The sequence below is a fragment of the Somniosus microcephalus genome, chromosome 2, assembly GCF_052327205.1.
Source record: "Somniosus microcephalus isolate GS21.2 chromosome 2, FLI_Smic_1.0, whole genome shotgun sequence".
Taxonomy (NCBI): Eukaryota; Metazoa; Chordata; class Chondrichthyes; order Squaliformes; family Somniosidae; genus Somniosus; species Somniosus microcephalus.
In genome coordinates, this window is record NC_140988.1 from 43,343,879 (window position 1) to 43,356,412 (window position 12,534).

The 12,534-nt window shown below is 44.7% G+C and overlaps 1 protein-coding gene across 1 annotated transcript in view; it reads left to right on the forward strand.

Annotated features, from left to right (window-relative positions):
- The window catches only part of rnf150a (ring finger protein 150a), a 238,474-nt gene that overhangs the window by 83,423 nt on the left and 142,517 nt on the right, over positions 1-12,534 (forward strand). The gene's annotated exons all lie outside the window — the stretch shown is intronic.

The following is a 12,534-nucleotide window of genomic DNA, read 5'->3' on the forward strand; positions in this document are numbered from 1 at the left end:
TGCATTTATATAATGCCCTTAACGTAGATGTTATGATCTGGAATGCACTGCCTGAAAGGGTGGTGAAAGCAGATACATTAGTAACTAATAGTAAGTTGAAAAGGAAAAAAATGGCAGGACTACGGGGAAAGGGCAAGGGAGTGGGACTAATTGGATAGCTCTTTAAAAGAGCTGGCACAAGCACGGTGGGCCGAATGGCCTTCTTCTGTACTGTATGATTCTGTAAGCCAAATAAGGAGTTATTAGGTGGGTTGGTCAAAGAGGTGGGTATTAAAAGAGGAGAGGGTGGTAGATTGGCAGAGGAGTTTAGGGAAGAAATTACAGAGCATGGAGTCTAGCAGGTCGAAGTCACTGCTATCAGTGTTGAGTGAAGGGGGGATACGGTTTACAGATAGAAATGTTTAAAATGCAGATACATTACAGAGACTTAAAACATGGACCATTGATTGTTTTGCTATGGAGAATACATTACAGGAGATCCCCAGTATAACAACAGAAAATGCTGGAAAAACTCAGCAAGTCAGGCAACATCCGTGGAGAGAAATTTGAGTTGACGTTTCGGGTTTGACCCTTCTTCAAAACTGGAGAGAAAAGGAACTAGATCGAAGGCAGGGCTGCGATCGGACAAAAGAATTAAAGAACCAAAAGAAGTAAAAGAGATTAGAAGCTAGACGAGATGGTAATAGGCTGTGATTAGGTGTAAAGTGTACTGGCAGGGCAAAAGATAGCTGCCAGGTGTGAGAGAGAAACAAAAGGAAAGGGGGGGGGGGGGAAAGGAAAGGAGTGGAAAAATATAAGTGAAAATGAAATAGGGGCCGAGGTTATGATCTGAAATTGTTGAACTCGATATTGAGACCGGAAGGCTGCAAACTGCCTAATCGGAAGATGAGGTGCTGTTCCTCGAGTTTACGTTGAGCTTCCGTGGAACAGTACAAGAGGCCAAGGACGGTGAGGTCCGAGTGGGAATGGAGCGGTGAATTGAAATGACAGGCGACCGGAAGCTCGGGGTCACCCTTACGGACTGAACGGAGGTGTTCCGCAAAGCGGTCACCCAATCTGCGTTTGGTCTCCCCAATGTAGAGGAGACCGCATCGTGAGCAGCGAATACAGTATACTAGATTGCGAGAAGTACAAGTAAATCGCTGTTTCACCTGGAAGGGGTGTTTGGGGCCCTGGACAGTGGGGAGGGGGGAGGTATAGGGGCAGGTGTTACATCTCCTCCGCTTGCACGGGAAGGTGCCAGGCGAAGGGGAAGGGCTGTTTGGGGTGATAGAGGAGTGGACTAGGGTGTCTCGGAGAGAGCGGTCCCTGCGGAATGCTGAAAGGGGAGGGGAGGGGAAGATACGTTTGGTGGTGGGATCACTTTGGAGGTAGCGGAAATGCCGGAGGATGATCCGTTGAATGTGGAGGCTGGTGGGGTGAAAGGTGAGGACAAGGGGAACCCTATCGTGGTTCCGGGAGGGAGGGGCAGGGGTGAGGGCAGAGGTGCGGGAGATAGAACTGACACGGTCGAGGGCAGTGTCAACCACGGTAGAGGGGAATCCTCGGTTGCGGAAAAAGGAAGACATGTCTGAAGCACTGGTGTGGAAGGTGGCATCGTCGGAGCAGATACGGCGGAGGCGGAGAAACTGGGAGAATGGAATAGAGTCCTTACAGGAAGCGGGGTGGGAGGAAGTGTAGTCCAGGTAGCTGTGGGAGTCAGTGGGCTTGTAGTAAATATTGGTCGATAACCTATCCCCAGAGATGGAGATGGAGAAGTCGAGGAAGGGAAGGGAAGAGTCAGAGATGGACCATGTGAAGGTGAGGGAAGGGTGGAAATTGGAGGCAAAGTGAATGAAATTGTCAAGTTCGGGGCGAGAGCAGGAAACGGCACCGATACAGTCATCAATGTATCGGAAAAAGAGGTGAGGGAGGGGACCCGAGTAGGACTGGAACAAAGATTGTTCCACATAGCCCACGAAAAGGCAGAAATAGCCCAGAACAGCCCTGTAGATTAAGATATCAACGTAATTGATCTTTTTTAAAAAAAAAAAAAAAAAACCTTGGCACTACATCCAAGGGTAAGTTACTTACAATGCAGGCTTTAATATCTAATTGTAACTAGATATATGCATATTTACCATGATTAGTGTGCAACATTACTGGGGGACTTGTTTTTCAAATCATCATGGGATATGTTAGTTATAAATAGACACCTTGTGCATTATATAAATAGAAGATGTGCAGATCATTCCATGAATGAAGAAAACCACTGAATTTGTAGCTCATGAGCAATAAAGTAATAATGCTGCCCTGGAGATTTTTTAGTAAGGCCTCCTTCTCTGCCCAGTTGTTTGATTGATATCAATCTTCATGCTGTCTTACTTCATGATGTCATAGCAGCTTCCTTATTACAAGTGGGTTACTGTATTCTACTTCAAAATGCATTGAAAACTGTCAACATATCTCTTACAAAATGTATTGTTAAAGGGGCCATGTTTATCTGTATGACCTATTATGCCTGTAGGTGGTGGGATGATGTCGTTACAATTTTAAATGTCTTGTAATGTTAGATTACAGAACATTTGTTGCTACTGTATGTTGTCTCCACACCATAGCCACTGCACTTTGTAGCAATGTGTTGTCGCTGTATGAACAATGACTTAAATTTGAGTATGTTCTAATAATATGTGGAACAATAATAACATCATATGGAAAAAATGGTCAAAAAACATCTCAACCTGACATATCTCCCCCCCCCCCCTCCCCCCCACGGGTAGGTCTATCATTTATGAGCTCACTCGTGAAGACCTTGCCCGCCTCACTAGGTTCGCCATCATGGCCGGTAATCCCCTTAGGTTCCAAGAGGCTCGCCCTGTTCCCAGTATACGACATGACTACCCATGACTCCCCTGGTGATACACTCAAAACTATTTCATCCTACACAAGGTGTGCCTAAAATGGCCCTACCCCTCTGAGTTTCTTCATGTGTGGGAAACCCTAGACCTTGTGCTGCTTGGTCAGTGACTTCTGCAGCTGTTTGAACTGGACCAATAAGGTTGGCCTTGTGCTCCTCTGATCACTTTTTCCCTGAGCTGCTGGTCTGTAACCCCATTGGTATCTCTGTCATTCTCTATTAAAACATCAAACAGCATGAATGAATAAGCTCCCATTTCCATAACCCCTGCATAGCCTAAAGATTTCAGCCAAGCTCTGGCTGTGGATACTTTTGTGATCATCCACAGCTCCAAGATGCAGGTAGCTTTGCCTTTATATAATGGTAGTCCTTCGTCGGGCTGCTATGTGCAATTGTCAAAAAGCAGCCAGTGTATTTCAACCCCTTCACGTGCGTCCCATTGATCCTGACCAGGTAAAGGTTATGAGTCAACCTATCTATATCAGCGGTCACTGTGTAACTAGCCATTATGAGCTCAAGTGGCCTCCTAGTTTGCATTGCCTAATTTTTAAGAGACTAGCAGTGGTTCTCCTTGTGGTCTACTTCACTACATTTAAAACACGGGGGGAAAAATTCAGTTGTTTGCGCCTCCTGTTAGCGCCTTAAGAGGGCGCTAATGGGGCGCAAAGCAACTAGCGCCCGGGCGCGGCGATGCTTGCGCCGCTCGCGAAATTAACTAGACATTTTGTGGCGGCGCTAAACAATACCGCCACGATCTCCTGCACCGGCAGATTGTGACGTCAGTCGAGTGCGCAACGCCCTGTTAGCACCCCGGACTGGATACTGAGTGGCGCTCAATAGGTTGAGGGGAGCATTATGCTGTCAGAAAGGGACTAGGGGAGCGATATTTAAAGGCGACCGCTTCCTGCCTTTTTTTGTCTGTGACATTTTTGCACCACGCATTCTGAGAGAGAGAGAGAGAGACTTCTGGAGAGATTCAAAGCTGTGTGAAGGAGTTTTGAGTACTGAGCAGCACTTTGCAGGTTTATTTTGATTTGCCCTTCCTTGCTTCGCCAGCGCTCTGAGGTAGCGCCTCGCTCCTCGGCCTTTGCGCCTTAAGACAGGTGTGAAGCGCCTGATTTAGTGCTCCAATCACCTCCAGGGGCGATAAAAGCCAAGTTTGCTGTCGGAGGCGATAATTAGCGCCAGGCGCTAAACTTTGCGCACGGCCGATAATGGCGCCCCAAACGGGGCGATACTGAATTTTTCCCCCATGATCTCATTGTCTTCAGATCTTTTACTTTTGAGAGCTGTCCCCTCCTCTGGCTGAGCAAGCTAAGCAGCAGGCTCACTGAGCAGTTTGTTCATGGGACAGCATGAGGCACCTGGTCTCCCAACTGTGTGATGGCTCACCTGTGCTGGTGAGGCTATGAAATGATCTGTGCATGTACCTAGCTGCTCGAGAGTTTTATACTGCTGCTTTGAGCCTATTTCCAGGAATCTCTTCATTAACATTAAATGACAAAGCATTCATAGTCTATTATGCCTTTGCTTTCCAGCCACATCTGTCAAGTGTCTTTGAGGTGGATAGTCATTTTCCAGATTCTTTCTTAGTTTCTTAAATTTCTGATGGAAGGTTTCAGAGGTTAAATTGTGAGCCATGAGAATAGCACACTCTACCATATTGTCGATTTTAGGATGTCAAATTTTGAATGTGTGTGCTGTTCTTTTATGCTTGAGCGCTGGTTTGTCCACTACATAATTTGCTTACTCTACTGCATGAAGTAATTATAAGCCAGATATAGCAAAGAATGCACATAATGTGAGCTTTGGAAAATCATAAATGTGGCGGTAGCCTTCAATTATTTGTCCTCATTACTCAACTTCCAAATATTAATACAGAGGAGATTTACGAGGATGTTGCCAGGACTGGAGAATTTTAGCTATGAGGAAAGATTGGATAGGCTGGGTTTGTTTTCTTTGGAGCAGAGGAGGCTGAGGGGAGACCTAATTGAGGTGTATAAAATTATGAGGGGCCTAGATAGAGTGGATAGGAAGGACCTATTTCCCTTAGCAAAGAGGTCAATAACCAGGGGGCATAGATTTAAAGTAATTGGAAGAAGGATTAGAGGGGAGTTGAGGAGAACTTTTTTCACCCAGAGGGTGTTGGGGGTCTGGAACTCACTGCCTGAAAGGGTGGTAGAGGCAGAAACGCTCATCACATTTTAAAAAGTACTTGGATATGCGCTTGAAGAGCCATAACCTACAAGGCTACGGACCAAGAGCTGGAAAGTGGGATTCGGCTGGATGGCTCTTTTTCGGCCGGTACAGACATGATGGGTCGAATGGCCTCCTTCTGTGCCACAAATTTCTATGACTCTATGATTCTAATAGAATATTGTTATCCTAAAGGTCCCAGCTACGTTGATGTCAGCTTACCACACTTTATGGTCATGTGGAAAATTGAAATTTTTGTCATTTTTGCACATTTTGTGCTTTTTAAAAAATAAAAATTAGTAAAAGGGCCAGGAAAATCTGAATCTGTAGTGTTTGAGTAGAGTTAAATTGAGAAATTCGGCAAATTAACTTGAATTTGTCTAATTCAGATCATTCATTTTGTTGTCATAAGACGCTCCATCATGGTGGGTTCCACTGTGGTGCTGATGGAGCTGACCACTCAGTCCCTGTTGGACAGAATGGTCTCAATGCTCAGCACAAAGCCATGAGACAAGTTAGAGATGAAGTTCTCCATGTTCTGTGGCATTGTGCGCAAGCTCTCTGGCAGGCCGCGGAGTGGACCAAGTATTTGCCGATGTATGTCGATGAGCTTTCTTTGGTAGGCTGAGCCATCAAAGTCAGCATCCGAGTCTTCCTCAGTGGAACTAGTATGCGATCTAGCCCTCCAACGAGCTGGCACCTGCAGCGTCCTATCCCCCTGTCCTAGCTCCTGCGCACTTGTGCCTGGTGAGTCACGACATGTAGCTCCCTCCTCTTACCTCTAAAGCCCGCGTGGTGTCAGTATCTGAGCTGATGGTCAAGTGACAGTGCATCTTCTGCAAAACTGTATTCCTTTTTTTTCACTGGCTGAAGCCCATTGATATTCATAGCAGCTGAAATGAAAAAAAGGGAGAAGGGTTATCTTGTGATTTGCGGAAAGGCAAACAGAAAGTGGGTGTTGGAAGCATTTGCAATGTGCCATGCCGTGTGTGTGTGGTGTGAGGGAGAAGTCAAATAGACAAAGAGGATATTTGCCTCCACTACTCTATCTGGAAGTATATTCCACAGGGTGATTACACTTTGTGTGAAGAAAATTTTCCTGGTATCAGTGTTAAAAATACATGCCTCTAGTTTAAGCTTATGTCCCCTTGTCCTACTCCCACAGTTTAATTTAAAGTAATATTCTGGGTTAATTTTTTCTAAATTATGAAAATCTTATATGCCTTTGTAAGATCACCTCTTGGTTGCCTCCTTTCCAGGCAGAAATCCCAAGGGGGCAAAATTTGGTTGCTTTGCACCTCCTGTTAGCGCCCTAAGGGGGTGCTAACGGGGCGAAAAGCAACTAGCACCTGGGTGCGGCGCCGCTAACACCTCCCGCCAAATTCAGCGGCAGCAGTAGTGCCCCGCGGCGCTGCGCCACGGCCACAAACTTCGGTCGCGCCCTCTGACGTACCGCCGGACGCTCTGTCCGACAAGGGCAGGGGGCATACTTTAGCTGGGGCAGCGATATTTAAAGGGAAGGTGCCGAGCGGCCATTTTTTTTGCTGCCCGTCTGCCAACACCTGCCCCCTCTGCCGTTCCCCTGCGGGGTACCGGCCGTGATCGGGCAGCCTGGCACTCCTCTTGAGTGCCGGGCTCTTTTGCCATCACCCCGATCCCTGGTGGTTCAGCTGGGCCCCGGGTCGCACTGCGCTAGGCCCCTCCCCTTTAATAAGGGGAGGAAGGCCTGCAGTACCACGGTGCTATGTGGTGGCGCTGCGGCACATAGTGCTGCGATATTCGGCTGGAGTGCCCCAAGAGGGAGGGGAGCGCTTCCAGTAGCGCCCTGCCTCCTGTTTGAGGCGCTACCATTGAATTTTGGGTGCGGGGGCGCTAACATTTTCGGGGCGCTAAAAGTAGTTTCCCGGCAAAGTTAGCGCTCCAAAGAGGGCGCGACCCAATTTTTGCCCCCAAGTTTCTCAAGTCTTTCCTCATAACTCAGACTCTTGAATCTGGAATCAGCCTGTTGGCTCTTTTCTGCACTACCTACAGCGCCTGCATGTCTCTCTTGCTTCTTGGAGGCCAGAACTGGATGACTTGACTATTCCAATGCACTCCTGGCCGGCCTCCCATGTTTTACCCTCCGTAAACTTGAGGCCATCCAAATCTCTGCTGCCCGTGTCCTAACTCGCACCAAGTCCCGTTCACCCGTGATCACCCCTGTGCTCGCTGACCTACATTGGCTTCCGGATAAGCAACACCTCGATTTCAAAATTCTCATCCTTGTTTTCAAATCACTCCATGGCCTCAACCCTCCCTTTCTTTGTAATCTCCTCCAGCCCTACAGCCCTCCGAGAAAGCTGCACTCCTCTAATACTGGCCTGTTGAGCGTCCCCGATTTTAATCGCTTCACCATTGGCAGCCGTGCCTTCAGTTGCCAAGGCCCTAAACTCTGGAATTGCCTCCCTAAACCTCTCTGCCTCTCTACTTCTCTTCCCTCCTTTAAGGCGCTCGTTAAAACCTACATCTTTGACCAAGCTTTTGGTCATCTGCCCTAATATCTCCTTATGTGGCTCGATGTCAAATTAGTTTGATAACGCTCCTGTGAAGCACCTTGGGATATTTTACTATATTAAAGGTGCTATTAAAATACAAGTTGTTGTTGTTACTCAAGGTGTGGCCTGACCCAAGTGCTTTAAAGTGTGATCATTACCTCTTCTGACGTGGTCTAAATAGCCAAAACAGTAGAATACAACATTTTATTGGCTTTTTGTTCGCTGCTAAATTGAGCATGTTTAGCATTGAGTTTATTAAGACTCTTAGGTCTCTTTCAGCTTCATCCTTAGTTATTTCAACAACATTCATAAAGTATGTGAGTTATCTATTTTTCTTCCTATGTTTAGCACTTTACATTTGTCTGCATTAATGTCACCTGCCATTTACTTACATATCTTGTCCAACTCATTTTGAAGTTTCAGACTGCTTCTTCTGATTCCAGTGCCCCTTTTAGTTTAGTATTATCTGCAAATTTGACCACTTTGAGATTTTAGCATTTTGCATTGATTTTTGTTATTCAGAAATTCAAATAGGCTGCAGTTCAAGCTTTTATCAGTTTTCAATGGCAGCAATTTAGAGAAAACCTGATTCAAGCTTAAAATATTTTGGCAATCTAATCAATCGAACCATATAATCAAGGTTCTGCTATAATCTCTAGTAAGTAGGTTAATTTTCCAAGATTAATTTTTTAAAGGGTTAAAATGGTAAATTTTTACATCTGTGCATATTGTTGAACCCCATGTCTAATCTAATCTAATCTAATCACTATAATTAGACTTCTACAGCTGGATGGAATAAAGTCAATTTTCTTTTCCTTTGACTATGTGATACTGTGCTTTGAAGGTTGATGTATTTTTAAATGTTCCACAACACTAAAGCTAGTTGGGTCTTAAAACTTAAAATTGTAAACATGAAATGTGCATGTTCTGCTAAATTGCCAAGCCAATCAATTTATTGGACTAATCATGGATGAGAGCTATAAATAATGTGCATAGTACTGTTCAAACACACAACATATACACAATTACCATCAAAAGTTGTATGACTGCTTTTGATGATCTGAGGAATCAGGCCGTCATGCTTACTTAATAAAGTTTCCTAATTAACAAGTACTATTACCTCAAATGTAGTTTAATAAAGCATTTTACATAATTTTCAAATGTCGCCTGGCGGGATTACTGTTCGAGAGAGAACTTAAAAAGTCTTTACTTTGCCAGTTACCAAACTCTTTTGAAGAGGTGATCAAAAAACACCCAGAAAAGGTAAATGTTAGCATTTTTTTGCTCTCATATGTAGCATTCTCAGACTAATGACAAACTACTGACAGATAACATCAGGCTATTGAGTTTAGCTGGAGTAATTTGTATGCTTTTCATCTGGTAGCTCAAGGCAACAGGTGGTACAGAGGTGCAGTGTTCTGAGTTTGCCAGAACATGTAGGTCTTCAGAGTCTTCCTGCCAATTTGTACACTACAGTGATAATTATATGTGGAGGGTGGAGGCTGAACAAATAATGACAATGTTAATGTTGGTATAGTTTTCCCATTCTTTGAAAAAAGTTCAAGCTCCACATGGCATTGATTTGTGTTCTCCTGGACAAATGGGTGGAATTGCAAATAAAATCCCCAACACACTTGTTAAACACATGGGATAAAAATGGAATTTAACTTATTCAGTCACTATAAACTATTGGGCTAATTATAAATCTACAGAATCACAGAAAGCGATCCCCAAAACACCCATTAAAAACTCCATGTAATAAAAATTGAATTTGACTAGTTCAGTTACTATAAATCAAAGTTCCTGCCCATTGATTCTTTTTTTGACCTACTGATTGGAGCTATTGGCCCGACATTTGCTGTGGCAAGGCAACGAACTGCGTCCACTGTTGCCCTTGCCCGTTTAATGGTGACGATATTTTGAGCTGCAAGTTGCTGGAAGTGGGAGATGGAAATGGCGCAATGCCCTCTACAGGGCATCTGGGATCTGAGTGAACAGGGCAAGTAACCGTGTATTTTATTAACCAATCAGATTGAAGGATTGTGAAATTAGCAGCGCACGGACTGAGAAGGAAGTGTAATTTAGAGTGGGTGAATTCAGTGTCAAATCAGGTACAGAAAGAGAAATATAGATTGGGAAAGAAAGATTGGATTAAGAGAGAGAGAGGGAAAAAAAGAGACAAAGTAAAAGAAAAATGTATTTACATTTTATTTAAATCTTCAACAGCAATTAAAACCTGAAGGAATGAGACACCACATTTGTAATAAGTAATTAACACATCATGTCATTAAAAGGATATAACTTGACTTAACTTTCTGTGGCGAGTATACTTGTATCTACTGTGCAAATACAGGAACTTCACGCTGCTCAATGCATTTGAATGGGGAGCCAGAAAGCGTGATGCCATTTTCGCGAAGCTAACGGTGGAGTAGCACATCTCTGACAGCAACTTTTCTATTTCCGTGTTTAATCGCACCTCTGTCCTTTCTTGAAGTTGTTGTGGCATTTGCACATTAAAAAACAGCGAGCGCTATTAGCCTCACCGTTATTTTGACAGCAAATTTTGGGCCAGTGTATTTTGAAATATACTAGCAAAATACTGCGGATGCTGGAAATCTGAAATAACAACAGAAAATGCTGGAAATACTCAGCAGGCCAGGCAGCATTCATGGAGAGAGAAACAGAGTTAAAGTTTCAGGTCTGGGACCTTTCATCAGAACTATATTGTTACGTCAGTTACATTGTCACTTGAGGTGTCTCTGCTGCTTCCAGTGGTCACAAAGTTAATTGTTGCTGACCTCCCCTAAATTATAGCGAAGCTCTAAATACGTTGGAGTAAGGTACACCATTTCAGTTTCTGCTGTGACTTTTTTTACACTAGGTTGTTCACTGGATCTCCCATGGGTCATAGCACAAAACTACCACCAATTAGACACACAATGGTGGTACAGAGCGAGCAGTGTTCTAAGTTGGCAAGAAGAAGTAATCTTCAGAATCGTTCTGCCAATTTGAGTACTAGAATGATAATTTTTGTGGAGGCTGAACAAATAATGACAATGTTAGTTTACTTAACGTAGGTGTAGTTTCCCCATTCTTTGAAAAAATTCAGCCTGAGGCGATGAGGATGGCTAATGTGGGGAACGGGAACATTTTTTGATGTTGGTGTTTACCAAAGCACATTATAAAGAGCTCCAGTCCTCGGTACTAATATTCCAAACAGCCCATAATGTCCCAGCTGGGTAATAGAACCAGCATATACGAGGCCCCATACTCCAGGATGGGGACAACACCTCAGGCTCAAACTAAAAAGGTGACATCACAGTTCCTGTGCCCCTTGCAGCAAGGACTCTAGATAAAAGCCCTCAATGTATTTTGAAAAGAGACCAATGGGACAGATAATGGAAATACAGTAAATGGTAGTGTATGTGGATTTTCAGAAGGCATTCTATAAGCTATCTCACAAGAGGCTTGATAGTAAAATTCAGGTGTATGGTATAAGAGGAAATGTAGTGGCATGGATAGAATGTCAGTAGACTGATAGGCAGAAAGGTTAGGAAAAATGGGTGTTCAAATTGGAGAAAGGCTGGAGGTGTGTACCCCATAGATCAGTGCTGGGTCCACTTTTTTCTGTGTATATATACATAGTTAATTTACATTTGGGCATAGGGAACACAATTTTGAAATTTGTTGGTGATGCAAAGATAGGTTTGGCAAACAGTGAAGGTGTCTGTAAGAGACTTCAAGAGGACATAGCTAGGTTAGAGGAATGGGCAAATAGTTGGCAGATGCAATTTAATGTGGATAATTATGGTGTAGTGCACTTTCAAAGATGAAACAAATAATGAGAGTATACACTCAAAGGAAATACACTTGAAGGGTGTGATGAACAGAGAGACCTAGGGGTTCAGACACTAAGGCTGCAAATTTAATTCTGGAGGCGGGATGGGGACAGGACAGCTGTTCCCTGGGTTCCGGTCCCGCCCCCAGCTGCCTCCGCTCTGCAGACGTGATTTTCCCTTGATTGGCCTTGTTAAGCCCTCCCTGCGGGCTTACCAGCCAGTTAACAGGAAGCGAGTCTGATGATGTAATTTGATGACGCGTCATCAGCCGGTTTCCTTAAAGGGACCACGTCCACATGGAGTTTGACAGTTGTTCTGTCAGTGTTTGACAGCATTGAGGTGCTGCAAACAGTGACAATCACTGCACAAAGATGAACGCTAGCACCCAGGCTCTCCACTGACTGTCACAGCACGCAGGGAGGTTCTCTTCCCTTCCAAGGGCGGAAGAGAACTCCCCAGGACACCATCTTACCTTGCACCTCCACCCAACCCTCTCTATCTACTTTATCACTTCCCCCATCTCACTAGCCACCCCTCACACTCACCCTCATCCTACTGCAAGCATACCAACTAACAACACACAAGGATAGGCACTTGAGAGGTTTAGCCAATGTCCATGTGAAGTTTCTGGTAATGTGTTGGAACACAGTGAAGTCTCTTTTTCAAAAAGTGACCCTTATTGTACAGACCTGAGCACACCTTGAGAAGTGTCTTACTGAGTTCCAGTGATTGTTCAGTAATAACTCCTCCCCCACCCCCCCCCCCCGCTATAGTGATGAGTGTGCATGGAATGGCTTGGACATTAAAGGGATGCTTCACGGTGCTGGTGTGGGATGGTGTCAACCTGGCGCATCATGTGGCAGCCAGGGTTTACAGCATCAAGTGAAGAAAATCTGGCCATGGTGATGCCATCGCTGGCCTCCCAGCCTGCAATTCTATCGGGCTGATGCCCTGTGTCCAGTGCAGCATCAGGTGATGACTGAGAAGGTTGCGGTGTTGGTGTTGGGGCTGATCGTGGAAGGATTCGGAGGACAAAGGTCTGATTGTTTGATTGGCTCCGATGTTGCTG